Source organism: Capra hircus, chromosome 2 (assembly GCF_001704415.2).
Source record: "Capra hircus breed San Clemente chromosome 2, ASM170441v1, whole genome shotgun sequence".
Classification (NCBI taxonomy): Eukaryota; Metazoa; Chordata; class Mammalia; order Artiodactyla; family Bovidae; genus Capra; species Capra hircus.
Window position 1 is genome coordinate 87,708,669 of NC_030809.1, and position 15,956 is coordinate 87,724,624.

The 15,956-nt window shown below is 41.0% G+C and overlaps 1 pseudogene; it reads left to right on the plus strand.

Annotated features, from left to right (window-relative positions):
* The window catches only part of LOC102171744, a 138,514-nt pseudogene continuing 131,084 nt past the window's right edge, over positions 8,527-15,956 (plus strand).

Sequence of the window (15,956 nt, forward strand, 5' to 3'; positions counted from 1 at the left end):
AAGATGAAACCATCATCTTCCAAAGAGGAAATGTTTCAAGATCAAGGTTTTCTGTTTGGGGGTTTTGAAGCAAAGAGTTACACACATAAAAGGGTTAAGAATGCTTGACGGTTTGATTTAGAAATTTGATTTTTCAGAATGAATTATCTAAATTATACAGAGCATCTGAATAACACACATACACACACATCACTTGCCAGAATTGTTTCATGAAAAGGACCTCGTGTTGGGAGCCTCCTTCTTTAACCTGAAATTTGCATCAAAGCAGAGAACAGAAGCCCAGCTGAAAGTCATGCAAAGATAAGGGAAACAGAGGACATGGATTCATGTTTAGTAAATGAACTAAGACAATCTCTGTAATGACTGTTACATTTCATTTGTGTACACCAAGCAAAATCTGTTAAAAATAAATTATATATGTTTAAACTGGAAGTGTTCCTAGCATAATAGTATAAGGTACCCAGGGCTAAATTGAAATGATCATTCTAAAACTACAAAAAAATCTCAGGAACATAAATTATAATTTCACGGTATGCCTTGAAATGGTAGTTCTGCAATAAAATTAAAATATATATTCTCAGTGTTTGTCTGGCAAATGCAAATACATGAAACAAACATGGTTAGTAAATGAACCAACAATTTGCTACATTTGGAGAAATCTGTTTTTACACTGAATACTTCAATTGGCAAAACCCTCAAAATTTTATCTTTCTAAAGGAATTACCATTGGTATAATTCACATGATGGTTCCAAAATGATCAGTGATTATAACAATAGAGATTCACTGTTCTTAAAAATAAAAATAAAAAAACTAACAAAAACCTTAAGCAACAGGAAATGCTCTTGTTACATTAATTTTCTTTGTTATATGTACATAGTCTTCAAACAAGAGCAAACACAAACCATTTCAAGTACTCTGGCTGAAGAATCAAACAGAGGTAAATTCAGAGATTCAAATTCCAAAACAAATAGAAATCAACCTTATATTAAAAATACATATTGCCTAGATGGTTTTCCCTTGCTTCTTACCTATCTTGTTTGCAAGTGTAAGTGGCCAGCTCAAGGGCTTAAAAAAAATGAGGTTGCTTGTGTTTTAGCACTTCATCAGCCATCAAAAGAGCTTATGGAATGCTAGTATCGATAATTCTATTTTTAAAATGTAAACAAACATTCTTGATTTATTTATTTTTAGAGTAACAACACAAATTTTGCATTCTCCTTGCAATGGAAAACGCAGGGAAGTTCATTCTTCTTTTCTTTTTCAAAAATGCATCACGGAACACAAGCTGCTTTTCTCTGAAATTACACTTATTTTTAACCATACTGTCCATACCACATCACCATCAATTCTTTTTTTTTTAACATATTAATTTATTTGAAAGATGTCCCTTTATTATTGTTGTTATTTCCTGAGTTCTGCACTAAGTGCAGATGCTATGATGCGACATGATAGGAATCTATACTATTTGGGAGTTGATAATAGGGGAAGCTATACATTTATGGGGCAAGGAGTATATGGGAAATTTCTATAACTTCTCAGTTTTTTTATGAACCTAAAACTTCTCTTAAAAAAAAAATATATATATATATAAAAAGAAACTCTTTATTCGCTTTTCTCACTTTACTGTACGGTCAGAGGCTTTGACACTGTCCTCAGGATTCATAAGAAGGCAAATCACCTCATTTTGTAGAGGTAAAAAAGGTGGAAACAATGGTCAAAGCTTCACCTGTGGGACCCTGAACATTGATCTCTTAATTTAGCAGCTTCCTGATCGCTTTACCCTGCACTGTAGCAAATGGCAAAGAGTGCTTCAGTAGATAAAATTGAATAGAGTTTTAAACATAATGTTCTTAAGACCTTTCAGGGAAAAGATCAAACAAGTATGCTAATTCAGACTCTTTTTTTCTCCATGAATATACAGAGTTATATACAGATCAGTTATATACAGAATATACAGATCAAACAGTCTGAGCAGGAAGCTGCTAAATTAGAGACCAACATTCAGACCTGTGTTTGAGTCTCCTGTGGAGGGATGGGTCAGCAGTGGCCTGCCACAGGGGCAGGGGCTCTGAGTGCAGCTACCTGGTCACACAGCCTGTGGCAAAAGCCCTCTTGAATGAGGTTGCCATTAACCTGACCACAGAGCCACCAAGCAGACAACCCACAAACTGAAGGACAATTATGCCAAAGAAATTCTCGCACTGTAAAGAAAGTTCTAGGACCCACAACAGATTTCCAACCTGGGGATCTGGCAAAGGGACTGAGAACTCCCAAAGAATTTGACTTTGGAGGCCAGTGAGATTTGATTACAGAACTTACACAGGACTGGGGAAACAGACTCTTGGAGGGCACAAACAAAACTATGCCATAATGCACATCAATATAAACTTTACCTCAAGAAAAGGAGAAAAAAATCAAAAGGAGACAAGAAACATTTGAAAGCCCAGACACTTCTAGACCCTTGCTATTCAAGTAGTGTGGTCTAGGGACCAACCACATTAGTATTATGTGGGAGGGTGTTAGAAATGTAGAATCTTAGGCCCCACACAAAAATCTTAGGTTCAAAAGGCAGGGGATTATATGTATACCTATGGTTGATTCATGTTGAGGTTTGACAGAAAACAAAATTTTGTAAAGCAATTATCCTTTAATTAAAACATTAATTAATTTTTAAAAAATAGTCTAACAAGCTGCCAGGTGATTCACATGTATATTAAAGGTTGCAAAGTACTATTGGGACCTATAGAGGAAATTTATATTTAGGGAAAACACCAAAACACCATCATTCTTCATCTGGTATAGGATACCAGTAGCCATAGCTGAGTGGAAGGTGATTCCTAATGATTCTCTTTCAGAGCCCTCCAGTGTGATTAAATCAGGTTTGCCTTTAGCACTTGTCTTACAACAAGGTCTAGTATGAAATTGGAAAACTGTTTACCCCTTCCAAAAAGGTTCCTGTGCTGCTTAATAATGCTTGAAATTCCTTTAACAGAGGAGAAGGATCTTTCATTGGCCAAATAAATAAATAAATCTTTCCCAAATAAAAAAAATAAACCTTCAATTTCCCAAAGAAATAAAAAGCCTAAAGAGCAATGCCCAAAAAAGGTAAAATAGACACAAAAAGTTAAACATACTAAAGTGAAATCCAAAAACAAAAATGAAAGACTGATTTTAGTATCTGCTGCTGCTGCTGCTGCTAAGCCGCTTCAGTTGTGTCCGACTCTGTGTGACATCATAGATGGCAGGCAGCCCATCAGGCTCCCCATCCCTGGGATTCTCCAGGCCAAGAATACTGGAATGGGTTGCCATTTCCTTCTTCAATGCATGAAAGTGAAAAGTGAAAGTGAAGTTGCTCAGATGTGCCCAACTCTTAGCGACCTCATGGACTGCAGCCCACCAGGCTCCTCCGTCCATGAGATTTTCCAGGCAAGAGTACTGGAGTGGGTTGCCATTGCCTTCTCTTTAGTATCTGCAAGCCTTGCTAAAAAAGGAGTCAAGAGAGGAGGAAGGTATTTAGTGTCTGTATCTTGTTCACTAAGGAGATAACAAGACAGAAAAAAGGGAAAGGAATGTAGGAGAAAACAGAATTTAAAGCAGGAGAATTTTTGTAGAGCAAACATTAGCCACTTTGAAATGAAAAAAATTGCTCACATAAATTTATGAATATTTTTTAAATCCTAACTTTATACTGAAGTACTTTACTTCCATGGTTTTGATAGCCCAAGTTTTATCCAATAACCCAAAATAAGTTTATAACACAGTGAACTACAATCTCAGCATCACTGGTTCAATCCGTAGGCAGCATATCCAACAAATGGAAGAGATAGCCCCAGGAGGCTATGTTGAAAAGAAGTTCCCTGGTAGGTGTGCCATTTGGAAAAATCAGGACAATGAAAGAGCCTTTTTTTTCTGGGAACTCAACCTGTTACCAGCTGATAGCCATCTGAAGAGGCACTTTTCTATAAATCACTATAATTTAAAAACCAAATGCTTTGAAACTCCTTCTGCCAGATCAAATCAAACCGACTCTCAGTTGGTAGAAGGCCCAGATGTGAGTTTCATAACACACATCAATTACTATCTAATCCATCACTTGCAATGGCTGAATGTGCTCAGCACCATTCCCAAAACTAGTGTCATGGAAACAACAGCATCTAGGTAGAAGTGGAATTAAAAAAATCTCTAGTCACTGTCTGCAAAGCATTAGTGGAGCATGTGTAAGCGCATGTTCAGTTTGGCCTTTTAATCTCAAACAATATCATCTCTTACGCTATTTAAAGCCCAAGTTGTAGGCAGTAAGAAATGTTGTTATATAAAGAAAGTATTGATTTATATAACAGTAATTTCATAATGCTCTGTGGATACTTTCTCTGGTAATAACCAAAATTTTCTAGACAGTGATATGGTCACTCACGTGACTGTCAAAGTCAGTGATACACACATGGGTTCCCTTTCACTTAAGAAATGCTGATTTGTTTGTATCTTTCACATTGCCATGGGTGCTTTCAACAAAAAACAATATTTCAAGTCCTTACAAAGTGAAAAAGCTGACATAAACATGAAATAGTAAATAGGCCATTTGAATAACCAAACTATCCTCACAGCTGATCTCTAGTCCCACACAGCCTGGTGGAGTTGTGTCAGCTACCACTTCCTTTTCTGCTTGAACTGTGTAATTTAACCAAGGACAATTGCCCTGAGAGCTTGTCACCATCACGAAAATTTATCTAGTGCTTAGGATGTGTCAGTTACTGCTGTATATTTTACATGTATTACTCCATTTCTTACTCATAAAAATCATATGTGGTAAGCAATATTACTGTCCCCATTTTATAAATGAGGAAATGGAGGCCAGAGTGCTTAAAGAACTTGTGCAAGGTCATTGAACTAACTGTACTGGATGCTTAACAGAGTACAAGTCCCATTCTTCCTTGTTCCATTTCCTACAGCTCCATATATTTTGACTGACTCCCCCCACTAGCCTCCCTGACTAGCTACAATGTTATCAAGAAGAGAATCAGACCACCTCCAGCACAAAAGAGAAAAAAAAAATCATAGACACAGGAAGTATCACTAGAATGATAGTTCCCAGAGACTAGAAGGAGAAAGGAATGGGGAATTATTATTTAAAGGGTACAGAGTTTCAGTTTTAGAAGATGAAAAGAGCCTTGGAGATGGATAGTGGTGACGGTTGTGCAACATTATGAATGTTTTTAACACCAATGAACTGAACATTTAAAAATGGTCAACACGGTAAATTTTATGTTTTGTGCATTTTACCATGATAAAAAAAAAAAGAAGGAAACGAATCAAGAAGACAGCCATATGAATAGAGAAGATGCACAAGTACCATTAGGGAGGCTTTCTCCTACCAATCCTTGGAAGGAAAGTTATGACCAACTTAGCATATTAAAAAGCAGAGATTACTTTGCCAACAAAGGTCTGGATAGTCAAGGCTATGGTTTTTCCAGTGGTCATGTACGGATGTAAGAATTGGACTATAAAGAAAGCTAAGCACCAAATAATTGATGCTTTTGATCTGTGGTGCTGGAGAAGACTCTTGAGGGTCCCTTGGACTCCAAGGAGATCCAACCAGTCCATCCTAAAGAAGATCAGTCCTGAGTTTTCACTGGGAAGAACTGATGTTGAAGCTGAAACTCCAATACTTTGGCCACCTCATGCGAAGAACTGACTCACTTGAAAAGACCCTGATGCTGGGAAAGATTGAAGACGGGAGGAGAAGGGGATGACAGAGGATGAGATGGTTGGATGGCATCACCGACTCAATGGACATGAGTTTGAGTAAACTCCAAGAGTTGGTGATGGACAGGGAGGCCTGGCGTGCTGCAGTCCATGGGGTCGCAAAGAGTTGGACACGACAGAGCAGCTGAACTGAACTGAATTCCTACCAATCAGTTTAGCTATTTAAAAGACCATCCACAGAGCTGGCTTTGTACATGTCCAGATGTGTTAGCTTTGGAAATACAAAGCCTACTACCTCCTGGAATACACTGCTTGGGAAGATTGCTCAAGAGACACAACCACGTGGAAATCACTTCAACAAGACCATCCACATCCCACCAAAGGTAAGCTTCTCTTGTCGACCCACTCTGAGCATCAGGATCTTAACTGTACCCCTGAGGAATCAGTCTAAAGATTTCATGGAAATGACAAAGGATTAACTAATAGATTCCTTCCTATGGAATAATGACCATAGACAGTGTTTTATACACTCAACCTAAGCAAAAATCATACAGAAGAAAATATAATGTTAATCTGTCTTAGAACAACCTACTGTAGTATTCCACCAATCCTGCTCACTATATAAATATTTTTCCTTCACATCAACTCCACTAATTAAAGAACTGGTGAAGAGGCATGTACCTACATACCAAGAAGCTCTACCTGGGCTCCCTTATCAACCACATCATCCATGCTGGGAGAAGGACAAATTACGTCCTCCTGCACTGGGCTCCTGTAGAGGAGGCTGGAGATTCCACTCAAATCCTCTCCTCCAAGTAGGGATGACTCCTACACTTCTGAAAAGGAACTGACCTTTGAGCCCAGCTATGAGCCCCATTGGGCAGTTGTCGGCGGCAGGGGAAGCCGTGGCTGTCAATCAGAGTCGTGAGAAGTGCAGAGCCCAGCCCCCGCAGGGGTTCTCTGGTCTTCTACGTGAGTGAGTCTGGCGACGGTAAATCCATCCGCCATTCAAAGCCGGGCCTCAACTGGGCAACACAGGCTGGAGGCACCCCGCCTGCCTGCACGTCTGCTGTGGGGCATTTGCGCCTTGCTCCATGTCCTCAGCCGTCACCTGCTGTTGGCCAGCTCCCCACAGGGCTGCCACCTCTACCTCATCTCTCCTCATGACTCCTCTGTCCTCTCCAACTCTTTCCACCATCTCCAGCTCTTTAACCAGATCACCTCCAATGTGACATCTAGCTTCTTCCAGGATTCCTGCTTCAGCAGCTTCTCCCTCATGACTGACTGCTTCCAGGAATCGCTGCAGCCACCTGGAGGGCCTCCAGCGATCCTCTTCCAGCGTCTGAAGACATGCCCCACCTGGGTTGGAGGTCACTTCCGGCGTGGAGCTGGAGCCACTGCAGGCCTCACAGAGGAGGCCTACCACATGGGCTCGGAGGGCCGCCAGCAGCAGGTCCCTGAGCTGAGAGCCTGGCTCTTCTCAGGGGTGGGGAGCCGAGCACACGCTCGGGGAGGGCTGGGCAGGACATGCGGGTGATCAGGGAGAGGCCCCCCAGGGTCTGAGCCCCAGCCTGAGGTGCCAGGCTTGGTGGCTCCTCCTGCAGTACCTCAGGTGAGAGGGCCCCGCCGAGGAGCACAAGGCCCACTTGCGCGAGAAAACCAGTGGGGATTTCCTCCTGAAGCTACCGTGGAAATCCATGAGACCAGAGCAGGAGTGGAGGAAATCGCCCCACACGATATTGTAGCCTTGTCGCCAGAGTCAAGAGCGAGAGCGATTCCCATAGAACCAACAAATTCTTATGGAGTCTCGAGAACCAGGGTCAGGACCTGCGGCACAACATCCTCCCCACCAGAGGCCTGTGTCACAGCAAGTTTCGCTACGTCCAGGGCAGGACTGACCGTCTCTCTCCCCGATTGCTCCGAGTCACTCTTCACGAAGCTGGTGCCTCCGCTGTTTTTGTGGCCCAGCCTCCCACTGTTTTTGTGGCTTCAAGAGCGGAAACTCAGAAGATAATGAAGCGGCAACTCCTACTGCTCCTGAAGGTGCTGGATCGGCCCCTCCGATACTTCCCAGACTCCCACCACTCCGGCTCTCTCTGCTTCAGCGTCTGGAGGGAATATGCCCCCTCCCCGATGGCCTTCAGCTGTAGAAAGCACTGTGGATGTGGACAGCCCCCCACCCCCACCCCGGACGTGGGGCTGGACACCTTGTGCCTTCTGGCTGTGGATCCGGTGAGATCCTCAAGCACTTGGACGAGCTGACCTTGAAGCTGAGTGTGGAGGATGTGCCCCCACAAGCTGCCTGGTGTGTCCCTGACCCGCAGCTCCCGACAAAGCTCTGGCTTTTCCTCCCAACCCCTCAACCCTCCATGACTGCCTCACCACGTGCAGGAGGTCCTAGGTCTGGCGCTGGCCTCAGAGCCCCACAGCCTTTCGCTCCCGACTCCCCACTGCCCCACGCGTCCCCACGGGCTCTGGGCCCTCCACACGGACCCAGACCGGACCAGCAGCCTGGAGATCCTGCCAGAGAAGGGGGAGGAAGCTGCAGGCTCCTAATGCTATTGGGCCTACTGAGCCAGTGTGTGGGCTTGGCCCTGGAGACGAGGCCTGGGGGCCCCTAGTACCCTCTGACCACTCGGCCGGGTTGATCTCGTGACCTCAATCCGGCCAGTAAAGTGTAAGCGATACCGGGGTGAGTGGCAGGGGTCGTGGAGGCCGGGCTCTCTCACCTGCCTGAGTTTGGGGCTTTTGGAGGAGTGAGGGTGGGGGTGCCCGGGTGCCCAGGTGCCCAGGTGCGACCTGCCACTTAGGAGCTCCGCGGGATGCATCCTGGCCAGAACCGAGAGGCAAGGGCCTACAGAGCTGCTTACTCTTGGGATCCTGTCTACCAGCTGTGAGAAAGATAACTCGTGTTTAACAGCCCCCACCAAAAAGAGAGAGAGAGAGAAGGAAAGAATTGGGAAGACTTCCCCAAGCCGAGGGAAATGTCTCTGCTCTAAATTTCAGTTCAGGTCTCTCCTTACACTATCCATCAGACTCTGTGTGCTCCACACTATCCTTGTCATGACTGTGCCATTTCCTCATATCAGTTCCCTTATTTCTAATTCCAGGCAATTTTTAGCCTTTGCTTTTGCCTTATGTAGGACATGGTTTGAGTATATAGTTTACAGCAATAGTATTTCTAAGAAAGCTGGCTTCCTCCAGTGCCTTTTACAGTATTTCAACTCAGGAAAGACTTCATTTTAACATTCATGGTCCTATAGTGATGCTCTTGCCTATATGTCTGTGCTTCAGGTGACTCTCAGTCTTGCCCCCTACATTTGGTCTCCATGAGACAATTGGAGAAATGTTTGTTTTGTGAAAAGTATTTTTTAGTTAACAGAGGATGACTTGCCCTCCCTTAGCTCTGTTTGGGTGAAAATATGCTGTCTTCCTCACCCACCCTTATGACTTATTTCTTATTAACTGTTCTAAGACAGTTAACATATAATCTATCTCAGTTCAGAAGAAAGACTATTAATTTCCAAACTGTGCTTTAGGTATCTGGAACAAAACACAATAAAGGGCAAGCTAAGAAATAATTTGTGATTCAATTGTATGATTCCCCGAAAAGAGAACTGGCTTCAGTCAGTGCTATCAGTAGCTTTTGCTCTGTTCTCAGCCGCCCTCCCCTCAGGGCAATTTTTAATGTGCTACAGTAATAAGCTTTATTAGAAGCTATTATCTAGAAGACTGAAAACCTAAAAAATTCCATAAAGTTGTTAGTTTTGACCAAGAAGGAAGGAAACTTCTTCTCAGTGTCCCAGAATTGAGTATCATTGTCCCGAACTAGGTTACATGCCCACAACGGAACCAACCACATGCCAAAGAACATAATGTGTTAGATCTGGGGTGAAGGAAGGTGTTGCACTTAAGCTGCATCCTTATAGACTGAAGGAGCTGAGCAGAGAAGGTCCCCAGAGTAAAATCAAGGTGCTATTACTAGAAAAAGATAAAAGGATACAAGCTACAAGTTGCCCCATCCAGCACTCAAATTAATTACCTCCCCAAACTCAGCTTATGAGATACTTGACAGGAAATTTTTAAAAGGGAAATCAAGTAACATGATGCAATGTCACAATTTCAACTCTTGACTAATCAGCAAACATAGACATACATAAATATATTAGGACAATGACTTTTCCATTTTAATAATAAGAAAATATGTGGGTCACTCAGATGGAAGTTAAAAGCTGAATCTATTCAGAAGCAATTGTTAACTCTGTTCTAAAGCCACAAGCATCTAAGCACATGATAATACACTCTCATGTCAAAGAGGTCCTATTCCTCTTCACTTCAATTTGCATCTTATTCTGACATTACACCATATGGCATGGGCCAAGTGCTCTTGTATGCAAAGTGAGCTCAAAGTAAATGAGCTAAAAATGTTTTACATACATAATGGCTCTTGTTTCAACTTAGCTGTGACTACTAGATTGCTGCAAACACCAAAATAATAGTGCTGCTAATGAGGAGATTTGCTCATAACTTACTACACTGTCAAATGTTTGACCATAATGGTTATTATTTATTGATATGTGTATACAAAGCAGTTGCTGAGGCCAAAAGCAGCCTCTGACAGAACCCAAGCCTATTAGATCGTGAATAATCTCCTAAAGATAACTGTTTAAAAAATCTGCCCAAAGTCTCTGTTATTTGAAACCTCTTAATTGAAAAGACAGGCCTAGATTTAAAGTTAGAATACCAGAGTTGATCTTTTAAGAGACTGGAGTGACAACTCCCAAGTCTGGTTAAGGTGCAGACAAGCAGGTACTTCCAGACATCATCAGTGGGAAAGTGCTTGACCCAGCCTTTTGGAGAGGAATCTGATTATATATATATATACATATATATATACACACACATATATATATATTTAACAATATATTAAAATTTTAAAAGCCTGTATCCTTTGACTCAGCAATTTTACTTCTGGAAATTAACCCTGTAGAAATTAAAGTACCAGTACATGAGGCCACACATACAAGGATGTTCATTGCAGTTGTATTTATGATTGCAAAAATATTGGAACAGCATACACATCCACAAGAATGGAATGGTTGAGTAGACAGATGTATTCATTTGGTCTTCTAAAAGAACATGTCAGATTTATATCTTAGTTTGGAGACATAGATATTATATAGTATTAGGTGAGAAAAGCAAGTTTCAGGAGAACCAGGCAGATAAACAATGATAGATGAGATAGATAGATGTATTCATCCATTTATATAAATACATAGGTGTACATACATATAGTATGATCACATTTTTTTATAAAAGAATAATAGGGTTTGGATTCAGGCTCTAAAATATGAGTGATCTTTGAACCTCGTTTCTTCATCTGCAAAATAAAGACAATTTTTTTTGTGAACATCAAATGAGATGATGTGGAAATGATTTTTGAACTGTTAATAGTAATCAAATGTCATATAATAATATTATCATAATATAGTCTTATGTGAATCTGAAGTTCAGGTCCACAAAGTCCTGCAAAAGTAGTACCAACTGATAGAACTGGCTATATCCATACCAATATCAGCCACTTCTTCTGGTCTCCAATGGGGTCACTGAGGGTCGGACACGACTGAGCAACTTCACTTTCACTTTTCACTTTCATGCATTGGAGAAGGAAATGGCAACCCACTCCAGTGTTCTTGCCTGGAGAATCCCAGGGACAGGGGAGCCTGGTGGACTGCCGTCTACGGGGTCGCACAGAGTCGGACACGACTGAAGCGACTTAGCAGCAGCAGCATATTCACAAGAGAGAAAACAAATGGTGAGCTGTATTAAAACTCCTGCCGATTACCCCATGCAGTGCCAGGAGAATACTGCACAAATTCTCAGAGGGAGCCACACAATCCATTCAGTACTTTCAGCCCTAATAAGATTAAGATCATGTTTATTTAGATAGTTGAATAGAGGACCACAGAAGATAATAGCCTTGCAGAAATATGGTTGTGTATAAGAAGTGTTTTCAGTTTTTAGAATTGGTGTATTCTCTCCTCAAATATGCTTTATCAGTAGTTTTAAGCATATAATAGGTACAATTTTATATCCTGTCTCTGGGGCCATGTGACTCAACACCTCCCTATTTGTGTAAACTTAGGGAATTACTTAGCCTCTCTCTAACTTGGTTCCTTCATTTGCAAAATGGGGATGATAATTCTACTACCACTTGAGATTGTTTTAATAACTAAATGAGTTAAAACTTCTAAAGGACTTAAAGTGAGATATTACCTACATAGGTGTAAAATAAATGTTAGTTATTATTACCCTTGTATGTATGTTGTGCTCAGTCATGTCAGACTCTGTGAGCCACGGACTGTAGACTGCCAGGCTTCTCTATCTGTGGTATTTTCCAGGCAAAAATACTGGAGTGGGTTGCCATTTCCTGCTCTAGGGTATCTTCCCAACTTAGGGATTGAATTTAGACATCTTTTGCATCTCCTTCATTGGCAGGCTAATTCTTTACCATTTCCATTAATCATAAATGTAAATGCTTTTCATATATTCATTATCTAGTCTTCATAACTATCATTTTATTGAAGTTTAATAGTACATAAAGAGCATGCTTTACAGAACAGGTGTATTGTAATTTAGCTGAACATTATTCTGTCTGCTTCTTGTTTTTCAAAATGTTTTTATAATAATAAATGCTAGGTTAATATCTTTGTACATTAACTTTTGCCATATTCTGGATTATTTCCATTAGATAGACCCACCCTGAAAGAGATGAGAGGAAGAAATAATATAGAAATCTTTGGGCATTTTGATGTATCTTGAAAGAGAGATTATGAATATATCTTTACTTAGCCCTTTCTGAACTCCTTTCGGAAACTGACATGATGCTCTTCATCCAGCTGTTCAACACCTGATTTTTTTTATCAAGGTTCATTTAAGAAAGGTCATTATAAGAAATGACCCTATTAAAATTCATCTATACAAGTATTTGAGTTTTTTAGATCTTTAAAACATAGTTCTCTAAGTGTAATCACAGCCTGTTAGAATTTTGCTGCTAATAAGGCAAATTTGAACTCAGAAAAAAAAGGAAAGCCCACTTACTCAATGACATTTTTAGTACATAAAATTCCCCTTCTGAATCATGCACCCCTAAACATTTAGCTCCTTCTGACTCATCCTGAAACAATCTGACAACTTCTCCATTGAAATTCAAAATGTCCCAATACAGTAACATCTTCTTTTCCTCTAATTAATTAGTTCCCTTTCCCACTGGCAAAATGCAGGAGTGATAATCTCTGTATTTACAGATTTGGAATGAAGCACATGTCTGGAACCTTCCACTGCCCTCCAAGTCTAAGCATTCCCATCTTCCAAGCCTGCCTGTCTCTATCCTAATACTGGCTTCTCATTGTCCTCCTTCCCTGCTACTCCACCAGCACTGCCAAAAGGTGACATATTATCCTTCAAAGACGTGATGTTCCCAACCCCCATTTCCATCTGTAAACACTATAGTTTCTGTGCCCTGTCTGCACAGTTTGCTTAAGGAGACACACTGTCCTCACTAATTTATGGGGATTGATCCAGACTTGCAAGGCACAGTTAGCTGTCTCATGACAATCTGTTTACTTTCCTCTTCTACCAGTACACTCTGAGTCTTCTGTGTTTATAGGGGGTCATTCCACATGGAAAGCTCCCATCATGCAAGAGAAAAAATTGAATCCATAATGTTTGCTCTCTATAGCCCCTTTCTCTTATTGCTAACTGTTAACAGTACCCCCAAAATAAACATGAAACTCATTCCTCAGGTATTTGTCTTTTTCTGTTGCTACAAATCACACTGGGCTACTAGTCTGGCAAGCTTTTGGATTCCTTTACCACCAATTGTTGAATTAATTAATTTTCCAGCCAGCTTGTTCTTTGTTCTGTATAGCACATAAGTGGCACTCAGAGATGGCAAGTTTATACTAAGAAAGTAAGACAAGTACTAATTTAAATCACTATGAGAAGCATTTAAAACCCCACACCTTCCTAGTAGACCCTTACTGACCATTATGAGCCTCCCAAGTGGGACCAGTGAATGACTTCAGAGACCTGAAAATTTTACCTAAGGGGCCTTGCATGAATCCAGACTAAATTTGAAGTTAAAGTCATCCTTTGAAACTCCACTGGAAATTCTAACAGTGTGGCTGGGAAGATGCTACTGGTTGGCAAAATGGCAAGTCATTTATTCTCTCTGCTCTTGTCTCCTCTCATATGAAATAAGGAACACTGATTCACTTCGCAGGAAGGCTGGATGCACTTAATTAATAACATCAAAAACTAAAGAACACCTTTGCTTAGCCCCTAAACTTGGTAAATCTTGGTAAATGCCAGTAGCACTCATTGTTTAGTTGATCTTACCTAGATCTTTCCTGAAGTTGTGGGTCTGCCTGGCCCATAAGTAATTTTTGTCTACATTTGTGGAAACTTACAGGCACACATGTGGGTTTTGGTTTCCTATTTTAATGTTTTCATTGCTGCGATTGTTGAGGTCTTATGTTTTCTTCATCAGATGCTCACTGAGCTCCCCATTTACTACAGAAAACACTAGGCAGACATGCCAAAAAATTGCATGTCCAACTAGCATATATCCAGCCAAATGAGCCCACATCAAACTCAGTTTTCCTTTCCTTACTCCAAAGTACCTTCTGTGACTAGACAAAAGATGATAGAAACTTCGTCCTAGAACATCAAACCCTGCCAGGCACATTTCCATCTGTCCTGTTGAAGATTGCCAAAAGAATTTTTTTAGGGTCCCCCCCCCTAAAGTTAGTCAATCAAAAATTCTCTCAGGCAGAAGTTATTTGAGGACTACAAAATGTGTTAGTTCCTACCCTGACTGACCTCTTGGACTATGGAGGACATACCTGACCAAAATAGAAGGTAGAAAAACAACTGATGCACAGTAGTGGCACTTTCAGAATCTGTTTACTTCCTTCTTTTAGCCACACATACACACAGAAAAACACCAAAGACATTCAGTCTAAGTGATGAAGAATCACGTCTGTAAGGAGCGTTAGGAAGCTTCACAGCTAGAGACTGGAGTCAAGAAGGTTAGAAGAGAAATTACATTAATGCCAAGGAGAGAAAGTGGAGGCCGAGGACTTGGGGTTGAATGGGTCAATGGCTTACTGTCCAGGGCAAAAGTAGACTGCCCATTTGACCCTGGGGCAAGGGAAAGTCTTACTGATAAACAGGGGCAGAGATATAAAACATCATGTTAAATGTGTTTATTCTCTTCTGTAGAGAAGGCCAAATCGTTAAAGAGGAAAGTTTCCGTAATACTTCTCTGTGAACTGACACTGTGTCAGTTTGCTAATTTGTGCCAAACTAATAATCATCTCTCATCAGTCAACTCTCACTGATTCTCCGGACCACCAAATATCCCCACAACCAATTCCCACTCTGGTTTAGGCTTTATTGCTTCAGGCTATTCTGTGAGTCTTTGTTCATGTTTTTCTTAAATAGCCATAGCAGGATTATGCCTAAACATTGTAGTTTCTAGATGCACAAAGATGTTAGTGACTCTTTATTAAGAAACCATAGAATTTTGATCACCACGTTATATACTATAAGAAATTTTTTTAGTAAAGTTGTTCCTTCCACTAATAAAATTTTATTTTTCATTGAAAAGTGTGTACGCCCGCAAATATAATGGCACTGAACAAATGCATTAACAAAGTGATTCATAGTTAAATGGAAGTCAAGATAATACTGAAAAAGCAGAATTCAGAGTTCTTGAATGAGCACCCTCAAACCACAACCCCAGGAAATGAGGTCAGACCTAACTGGGGAAAGTGACCACCCTAGCTGCCTTCGTTTTTTACTTCCCCTCTGGCATCTGTCTTCCCTCCTCTATGTGCTGGCTATATAGAAGTTGGTGGTTCCCAAATTTAGTGTGCATCAGGATTACCTGGAGAGCTTGTTAGAACACAGATTGCTGGGCTCCACCCCCAGTGTGTCTGATTTAGTAGATCTGGAATAGGGCCCAATAATTTGCATTTCCAACCAATTCCCAGGTGCTGCTGCTCTGGGAACCTCATTTTGAGGGCCACTGATCTGTGTAAACTGCCGAGCAACCTTGACAAATCTATATTCTGAAAATGAGAATACCTACCTTTTCCTACCTCAGAGAATTACTAAAAAGACCTAAAACTTGTAAATGAAATGGATCACTATGAAGGAACTTTATAAACTAAGCAGATATAGTACT